The sequence below is a fragment of the Pelodiscus sinensis genome, chromosome 1, assembly GCF_052426305.1.
Source record: "Pelodiscus sinensis isolate ZL-2025 chromosome 1, ASM5242630v1, whole genome shotgun sequence".
Taxonomy (NCBI): Eukaryota; Metazoa; Chordata; order Testudines; family Trionychidae; genus Pelodiscus; species Pelodiscus sinensis.
The window spans coordinates 109,598,732-109,608,833 of NC_143052.1; the positions used below are offsets into that span (position 1 = coordinate 109,598,732).

The window sequence follows — 10,102 nt, forward strand, 5'->3', positions numbered from 1 at the left end:
ACTTCCACCTCACCCCCCAACCCCAGCCGGGCACGGAGGTCTGGACAAACCCAGCCCAGGGCCCGCTCCCTGCCCTAGAGACCGGCCACGGCAAGGCCGCAGCCACTTCCGACGCGGAGGAATGTGTGAAGCGGCTGGACGGATTCACTTCCGGTGCCGACATTCCATTTCCCCCATTGTCTGAGCGAATGCAAAGGAGCGACTTGACCCCTCCCTCGGCGCATCACACCCCCTCGGCGCCCCGCCCCCACACGCCTATCCTCGGTCGTGCCGCCCAGAGCCCCGCCCGACGAGACTCCTCCCCCCGGGCAGCCGGCGTTCTCCTCCCTGGTCCTCTGGGTGGCCCGCGCCGCCCCCCTCCTCCTTCCCGCAGGCCGCCAGGCTCCTGTGCCCCCAGCCGCAGTGCTTTGTCTGCTGGGACTTTTACCTGCTTGGGATCATCCCCGGCCAGGCTGGTTGGACAGAGCCACAATCTGGGGCCTGGAGTCTCGACGCACTTCTAGGCACAGCTGCCTTTTAGTTTTGCAAGCTGCGGGTGGGTGGGCTCCACCTGGTGCTGTTTGATTCCTGTCGGGTCTTGTGCCCAGCCCCTTACCACATGCCTTCAAGCAGATCCCACTCATACTTCGGTCTCAGCTGTCTGTTTTTTAGCACAATCCACCTCTAAGAAGAGCTCCTTTTGGCTCCTCTAAATCCAGGATTTCACAGTCCGCCCTCAAGGGACTGTCTTTTACATTCTAGCCTTCCTAGCTTCCAACTTGTCTCCTCTTAAATTCAGATCTTTCACAGCTGCTCCACCCCTCCTTCGTGAACCCTAGTCTTACCTTCTGCAGTTCTCTTTTTGGCTGGGCACTGAAGGTGAACTTTTCCTTAGCAACTAGCTTCAGTGGCTCTTTCTGTGACCGGACTTGGACCCTCTTTTTTGAGTCACCTGCAACCCCAATCACCTGACCATTCTTTGACCCTTCCTGTGGTTTGTGTACCCTGCCCCTTGCAAAAGGCATCCAAGCAGCTCCCACTCATACTCACCAATCCACTAGAATTCTTTCATGGGGTCAACAAGCATGTGCACAAGGGGGATCCAGTGGATGGAATGCATTGAGATTTCCAGAAACCCTTTGACAAGGTCACTCACCAAAGGCTCTTAAGCAAAGTAAGCTATCGTGGGATAAGAGGGAAAGGCCTCTCATGGATTGATAACTGGTTAAAATAAGGAAATAAAGGGTAAGAACAAATAGTCCGTTTTCAAAATGGAGAAAGGTAATTAGTGGTGTCTTGCAGGGGTCCACACTGGGACCAGTCCTATTTAACAAACTCATAAATGATCTGGAGAAGGAGTAAACAATGAGGTGGCAAAATTTGCAGATGGGACTAACCTGCTCAAGGTAGTTAAGACCAAAGCAGACTGAAGAGCTTCTAAAAGATCTCTCAAAACTAGGTGAGTGGGAAAGAAAATGGCAGCTGAATTTTAATGTTGATAAATGTAAAGTAATGCATATTGGAAAACATAATACCAATTATATGTGTAAAATGATGGGGATTAAATTAACTGTTGCCACTCGAGAGAGATCTTGGAATCATTATGGATAGTTCTCTGAAAACATCCACTCAATGTGCAGCAGCCATCAGAAAAGCAAACAGAATGTTCAGAATCATTAAGAAAGGGTTAAAGAATATCTTACTGCCTCTATATAAATCTGTGGTAAATCTGTGGTATGACCACATCTTGAATACTGCATGCAGATGTGGTCACCAAATCTCAAAAAAGGTATCTTGGCACTGAAAAAAGTTAGGAAAAGGGCAACAAAAATAATTGGGGGTATAGAATGGCTGCTATATAAGGAGGGATTAATGAGACCTGGACTTTTCAGCTTGAAAAACAGATAACCAAGGGGGGATATGTTAGAGCCAAATCTTTAAAATCATGACTGATATGGGGAAAGTAAATAAGGAAATGCAAGAACTATGGGTCACCAAATGAAATTATTAGGCAGCAGGTTTAGAGCAATCAAAAGGAAGCATTTCTTCACATGCTGCGCAGTCAGCCTGCGAACTCCTTGCCAGAGGCTGTTATGAAGACCAGGACTTTAACAAGGTTCAAAAAAGAACTAGATAAATTCATGGATAGGTCCATCAATGGCTGTCACCAGGAATGGTGTCCCTAGTGTCTGTCAGAAATTGGAAACTGGTGACAGGGGAAGGATCACTTGATGATTACCTGTTCTCAGAGGCGGCCTGTGAGCCTAGGCAAACGAGGCAGCTGCCTAGAGTGCTGCTGGCCCAGGCGCCCAATGATGACGTCACAGGGCATCGGGGCGCCCAATGATGATGTCACGGGGCGTCGGGGTGCCCCATGATGACATCACGGCCATTGACAGATGTGGGGGGGGGCACCAATTGCGCCGCCCACCTGGGGCACCAGCTGCCGCAGCCAGCCTCAGGCCACTCCTGCCTGTTCTGTTCATTCCCTCTGGGCATTTGGCATTGGTCACTGTCAGAACACAAGGATACTGGGCTAAATGGACATTTGGTCTGACCCAGAATGGCCATTCTTCTGTTCAGATTACCCCAAACACCTGTTTGTGCCAGCTGGAAGAAAGAGGAACCTTACCTCACCCATTCTAGAAGGCACCAGGTCAGGACCGACCCAAGGGTTTTGGCGCCCTAAGTGAGGTATGACTTTGGCACCTCCCTGTCCTTCAATTATAGAGAACAATGAGATGTCTAAAATTAAATGTTACCATTATTTATTTGGCATTCAAAATGAACAATATAAAAATAAACATTAGTACTGATGTTTTTCCTACTTTTCATTTTTCCTAACGCACATACTGTATATGGTAAACCACCCAGTAGCAGAAAGGAATGTATATATTAAATGGTATTTGTTAACATTAGCAGTCAAGTGTTTGAAAATCAGGGCTTTATCATTACTTTAACAATAATAATCTAATATATAAAGGAGAATGTTTGTAAGTTTGTGTGCTAATAACTTGGACACTGTAAGAGCTACCGCAACTACACTTTGCGTGGGATAACCTTACATCCAAGAGAAGGTTTTAAGGTACTTTTGGACTCAATCAGGCCCGAGCTCAAGTTGTAAAAATCAAAAAGTAACCCGCCGCACTACGCTGCAGGGGCCGCCCCTAGGTCCCGTGCCCGCCATCTGCAGCCCCCAGCACCATCCGGGACTCTTCCCCTCCCGCCTGTGAGGTTACATAAGCGACCCTCTTCTCTCTCCCCCCCCCCCGCCGGCATGCAGTGCCCCGACCCACACATTCACAATGGCTCGGGCACCCGCACTGCCTCCCGCAGTACCTGCAGCCCCGGGCAGAAGTTGAGGCACCCCTCCCACATGTAACCTCCGCTCCACCTGGAGTCACACCCCCCACTTCAGGATTGACACGGATCTTTTAATCCCTATAGAAATCAGCGCAACTTTTCTAACATTCAAAAAAAGATAGTGGACTACTGTTTTTCTACTGTTTTTGTTCCTCCGGTTTCCCGAGCAACGCCGGGTAACTCCAGCTAGTCTACAATAAATTTACAATCTTAGTCTTACAAGTTCTTATGATTCTCCTTTTACAATCTTGTTAAAACCTCTTATTAAATTTTTCAAGTCCAAAACAATACACCCCTGTTCATGGGCACAACATCTTCGAGATCACAGCTTGTAACACAGCAGAACAGCTGTTGTGGATCGCTGGCCCCTCACTAAGCAATGGTAAACAACACCGACTCACCTGTATGACTGGCCAACACTGGGCTACTGAGAATGACTGAACTGCCAAACTCTGCCCCTGGGCAGCAAACCCAGGCAGCGCTCTATTTGAAGCTATGCTATGACACATTTCACTGTATTTACATAAGCAGCCATGCTCCACAATGTGAAATGTTCTTACTACATATTTTAGGAATGTGCATCTGTCTGTGAGTCCGTTTGTTCAAGAACTCTTCCTAAAGTTGGTAAAATAGTGATAGAAATGTAGGTGTTAGTCTGGGGTAGCTGAAGCAAAATGCAGGACAATGTAGCACTTTAAAGACTAACAAGATGGTTTATTAGATGATGAGCTTTCGTGGGCCAGACCCACTTCCTCAGTTTGATCTGAGGAAGTGGGTCTGGCCCACGAAAGCTCATCACTAATAAACCATCTTGTTAAAGTGCTACATTGTCCTGCATTTTGCTAAAGTTGGTAAGAGCTTGAATGACCAAATTTGGTATGATGTTTCCTCTTACTATAACTTAAAGCAAGGTCAGGGGTTGGTTGTGTCAGGACAATGGGATGTGCATGGAATGCAACTATTTCACATAAAAAGAAATGGAGAAGTGTGATAGCAGGGACAGTTATGAATGACTACAGGGGGTCAGCAAACATAGGGGAGAGTTATACTCATGAATGACCACAGGGGGGCAGTAAGTGCTCCAACCCAACAGCAGTTACCCTTGCCTGCCCAAGGGACTAGCTGTTGGCCATCACGCAGCCCCTGCCGCTCCAGGACGCCCCGGGAGACCGTGTGCTTGGCAGCCCCTGTGGAGCAGCTGCTAACTGTGCTGTACAGCTTCCCTCCCTCAACCCCAGACTAGCCTTGGGGAGAAGCCAGCAGGCAAGCAGCGCAGCCCCAGCTGTCCTGGACCAACCTGACCCCCGACAATACCGGGTAAGTCTTTTAGTAAATAATATAACTCAACTTCTGGCATGGCAATGATGCTCTGTTTTATAAGTACAATATTTGATACTTTCATTTTTAAGAGATAACAGATGAATATATCTTTTCAAATGGAGAAAAAAATTCATTTCCATCTAATTTTGTGCTCCTTAAAGCCTGGTACCCTAGGCAACCACCTAGTTCACCTATATGGTCAGGCTGGCCTTGATCCAGATCCAAGGGCTGTTAAAAGAATAGTAGTCTGGACTTTTTTCCTACACCTTCCCTTTCTGACAGTGACTTTCCCAGAACCAACTCCCTCACCAGATTATGACTTCAAGGTCTCCCTAATCACATGGAACAGAATAACTAAATCTATCACCAGAGTCATGTTTTTTGCAAATGTGAAATAAAATAAAAAAGTCTGCATAAAATTAAAAACTCATCCCACAGCTATGGGGATTGCAAAGTGGAGGTCCCTGTGCTGCCCCCTCTCCTCCCAGGCCTCCCACTGGAGTGACCAGATGCCTTGATGTTATAGGGGGCTTTGTCTTACATTGGTACCTATTACTCCCCCTTAGAATCATAGAGCTGGAAGAGACCTCAGGAGGTCATCAGCTCCAGCCCCCTACCCAAGGCAGGACCAATCCCAACTTTTTCCACTTGCTGTCTGCTCACTCTACCTCTGACATACAATCTCAGGGGCAGGACCTTACCTCTACCTCCTGGGCCACCCAGCTCTCTACAGGTACAGTAAAACAAAATAATGTGAAATTAAAAAATAAATTTTAAAATATTAAAAATAACACATTTCACAGATTTTTATCAATTCCTCCAAAGCTAGGATATGCCAAAATTAAGATTGCCTTTGTAACTTTAATTTGGCTCCCCTGCGCATATGCATGATAGAAATCTTTAATTACATGATCACTTGCTATTTTTTCCACCAGTCCATTGCCTCATTTAGTGCAGAAAACTGAGAGTGCACATTGAATGATCAACTATTCAATATTTTGTTTTATTCACATTGTTCAACATATGGCCCCAGCTCACTACATATCTACTGACTTCTGCAACGTTTCAAGCAGGGGTCTTATAGAGTAGACAACAACTTTCTTCATTACACAGCCCTATTGCCTCACTAGAACACCATTCACCCTGTGCACTGAATAAGGGAGGGAATCCTCATTTAATCACTCCCACAATGTTACTCCAGCTCCACATCCAATTTGTCTCCCCAAACTAGGTCCCAGTTACTTTACAACCAGGAACAGCAATTGTACCACTCAGCCCTCTATATCCTGGGCTGGAGTGTGCCCAATACACAAGAAATTATCTGAAACAGAATCTTCACAGAATTTACCTGACAAATTCTAACATGTCTTTACTGAATATATGCAAATTGAGACTTTTTTGAAAGGCTTATACTAGTTAAACAAATTAAACTTGTTAAAGTTTCAAGCAACTGAAAACAGGATCTTATAATAAAAAATATTGGGCAACCCTAACTACAGGCATTGCTACCTCTTCTGCCTATAATATTTTTGCAAAGGACTGTTTTGCTCCTCCCCCCATTCACAAGGCTGCCCCAACATCTGATACCTTTGGCTGTGTATGTGACACCCACCAGCAGCTGCCTCTCTCAAGAGAGAGAAACAACCCCATTCCATCCCAGTAAACAATTCTATATTCCATGGGGAGGAGGACGCAGGTGTTTCTGTCAAGCTCCCTAGCTGTCCCATAGGAACTACACCAGATGAATTTTGGTAGCTGAGAATACAGATCAATCATTCTCTACTCCCATGTGGGTCTGTTGTGCCAACAGACCAACCAACATGACTGACTCACAGAGAGGGAATATAATAAATGAAAGGCCTTTGGAATACTTGGGAGAAAGGGTCTAAAATCATTTAACTAAAATTAATACTAGAAAGGACCCAGTATGTTTGAGAAACATGTTTTAAGAACTGATTTCTATCTGACATGCTTTGAGGCTGCTCAAGGTTGTTTTGGTTTTGATTTAAAATGTTTGGGTTAAAAGACTAGTGGAGGTCTCTGAAAAAGACTGCTGTGAGCTACATATTTATTAGTTCTTGGTGGACTGAGAAATATAAAACCCAAAATAATTTGGAAAGGGCAATTTGACTTGTATTCTGTTTGTTTTGTGTTTCTTTTCTTTTTTTTTCTTACCTTAACTTTCTGCTCCAATTTAGCATGTTAATTAAAACTTTGGTCATGGTGTTTATCAAATGGTATTAATGTACACAAGCTAGTCATACATTTATGGGGGATTTCTTGTTTGTTTTTTGCTCATGTGAGGCTGCCTGCATTGTCTCCTTTCCCTGGGAGAGCAATGAAAACTGTCAGGCTGTAGAATGTAATCTGTGAATTTAATCCAAGCTCTCCAATCTGGCCTCAGATGATCTTGAGAACTCGGCATATCCAAGCAGACAGCCATTACTCCAGCTTGCAGCAGGCAACAATCGCCAGACAGCTAACAATGGAACATTAAAAAGAACATCTATTCTTTCTTCTTTTCCCCTTTCCCATCTTCTCATTGTTTATGTTTATCAGTCTGGATTTTATTTGGGAAAGTGATTTGACAAAACTCATACCTTTGTAAACACGGAACATTTTGATTGTAATATTTAAGAAAGGGATTAAGAAATAATAAAACTGGTTTGAAAACTTGCAATTTTTCCTGCACACTTATATTATACTTACATTAGAAGATTAAATATTTTATAAGATTAGTGAAAAGTGAGCCTCAAACTGTGAAAATAACACTAAGGACTGGTTGTGGGATGCAAGAGTAACACCTAAATAATCCAGAAGCCATGGCATTTGAATTTGGGATCTCTGGCAATGAAATCACAAACCTTTCCCCTCTGAGTTGAACTTAAACCATATCACTTGTTTGCAGTTTGTGAGGTGAAGATTTTCTATCACGGAGCTTGCATTAATTAATTCCTCTCAGAGCTGTGCCTTGCTACCCTGGAAAACAATCTGTCCAGGACAGTACACAGTAGTCCTGCCTCTACCCAGAAAGAGGGGACTCCTTTCCTAGCAGTCTTTATTCCAAGTTTTAGGAGCATCCGGCACCTCTGATTCCCTCCTGGCAAAATGGAATCACTACTCAATAAGAACCTCCCAACTGGCATCAAAATTGATTTTAGAAAACTAAATATATATTTTGTGGGCTTTCAAAAGAAACTTCCAATATGATCATAATCTGGGACCTCCAGCTCTAAATACATAGAAAGTTTGAAAATGCACTACGTTTTGCTAGTGCACACAGAGATTCATCATTTAGACCAGGGCTACTCAACTTTGGAAGCCCTGGAGACCAAAATGATGCTCACTGCACATGCCGAGGGCTGCAACTTAAGTGTGGTTGCATATACATGCAAATATATATGCAAATATATGCAAATAGTTTATTTCACATTGATGGGCATAAATACAAAGATTAAGGCAAGACTTCACAATATGCAGGCCCCATTTAAATCAGTTCTGCTGATATTAATAAAATGCAATCTTTACCCAATATCCACCCATATGACAGCACTTTTAATAAACAATGACAGTCCAGGAATTTACTAAAACGCATACAAGGAGAAGACCATTATATTGACTTGCCATTGTAGAGCGTGTTCCCAGTGGAGACCATGTTCAAAGGATCCTACCCATGGGCTGCATGTTGAGCCCCATGTAAACCCAAACGGCACTGCGGGCTGCAGACAAACTGGCGGGCCACCTGTTGAGTACCCCTGATTTAGACAAATGTTTCCAGGGTATTACAGCCTTCTTTTTCTCTTTACCAACTGACCATAGGTGCTGGAACTGAGGGCACTGGGGGTGCTGTTGCACTCCTTGGCTTGAAGTGGTTTTCCTATATGTATAGGGTTTTTACAGTTCGTTGACTTCCAGCACTGCCAGATCCACACTGTACAAATTATTCCACACTGACCCGCTTTTTCTGTCCATCTTTATTTCTATACTAATTCTGTAGCCTCAATAATTAACATCTTGTCACTTTGTAATAAACTTAGAGAAGCATTATGCTATAATGTATGTAAAATGTTATTTATGCTACTAATGTACACCAGTAATATCTTCTATGTGCTTAACAGCTGATGGCTTTGTTAGGAACATAGGACTTACCATACTGGATCAGACCCATAATTAGAACACTGAAAATCCACAGGATTCTGCATTTGTTAAGACATGGATGAGGATACCAATTTTGTATCCATGCAAGGCTCTACCTTGGATCCATCCAGAGGCTTCACCGGAAAGTATGAAAATGCCCACAAAAGGTGGAGGTGGGATAATCTGCCGCCCTTCATGAGGTACTTAATAATAAACTTAATAATAAACTTAATAGCATAGAGTGCATATGGCAGTGAATCCATATATATTAAAGTTAGAATGTACTTTGTGCAAGACTGGCTGGTAACTAGTTCTTAAAACTAAATTATTCTAGTCTAGGAAAAAGGGTATGTGCATACAAGAGAGAGAGAGAGAGAGATCAACACAACACAGTATAGACCAGTATATGGTAACATTTTACAATCATAGAATATTAGAACTAGAATGAGAGGTCATCTGGTCCAGTCCCCTGCCCTCACAGCAGGACCAAGAACCATCCATTCTAGATCATCCCTGACAGATGTTTGTCTAACATGATAAATATCTTCAGAGGGGTAGCAGAGTTAGTCTGTAACTGGGAAAACTTAAAAAACAACAAATAGTCTAGCAGCACCTTAAAGAGTAACAAAACATATAGATGATATCAAGCGCTTTCTTGGGCACAACCCACTTCTTCAGATGACTGGAGTATTATAACTGTGGGTTGTGCCCACGACAGCTCTTAATACCATCTACATAGTTTGTTAGTCTTTAAGGTGCTGCTAGACTATTCATTGTTTTTTAAGTTTTTCCTGATAAATATCTCTAGTGATGGAGATTCCACAGACCCCTAGGCAATTTATTCCAGTGCTTAACCATCCTGACAGGAAGTTTTTCCTAATGTCCAACCTAAAACTCCCTTGCTGCAATGTAAACCTATTGCTTCTTATCCTATCATCAGAGACCAAGGACAACAATTTTACTTTCTCCTCCTTGTGACATCCTTTTAGCTACTTGAAAGCTGCTATGTGTCCCCTCTCAGTCTTCTTTTCCAAACCAAACAAACCCAATTCTTTCAGTCTTCCCTCATCAGCCATATTTTCCAAACCTTTTTACCCATTTTTCGTTGCTCTTCCCCGACCTTCTTCAATGTCTCCACATCTTTCTTGAAAAAGGCTCACAAGCAAGGCACCACTGGGACTTGAACCCAGGATCTCCTGTTTACTAGACAGGCGCTTTAGCCAGCTAAGCCATGGTGCCCTCCTTTACAAAGCAGCCCCGGTGAGGACATTTGGAAAAGTACAACCTTTTTTGCACGCTAATG

The 10,102-nt window shown here is 43.7% G+C and overlaps 1 non-coding gene across 1 annotated transcript; it reads right to left on the bottom strand.

Annotated features, from left to right (window-relative positions):
• Nucleotides 1-9,964: 9,964 nt before the first annotated feature.
• On the bottom strand, nucleotides 9,965-10,038 carry TRNAT-AGU (transfer RNA threonine (anticodon AGU)). The gene has a single exon. It is a non-coding gene; the product is annotated as a tRNA-Thr (tRNA).
• Nucleotides 10,039-10,102: the final 64 nt, after the last annotated feature.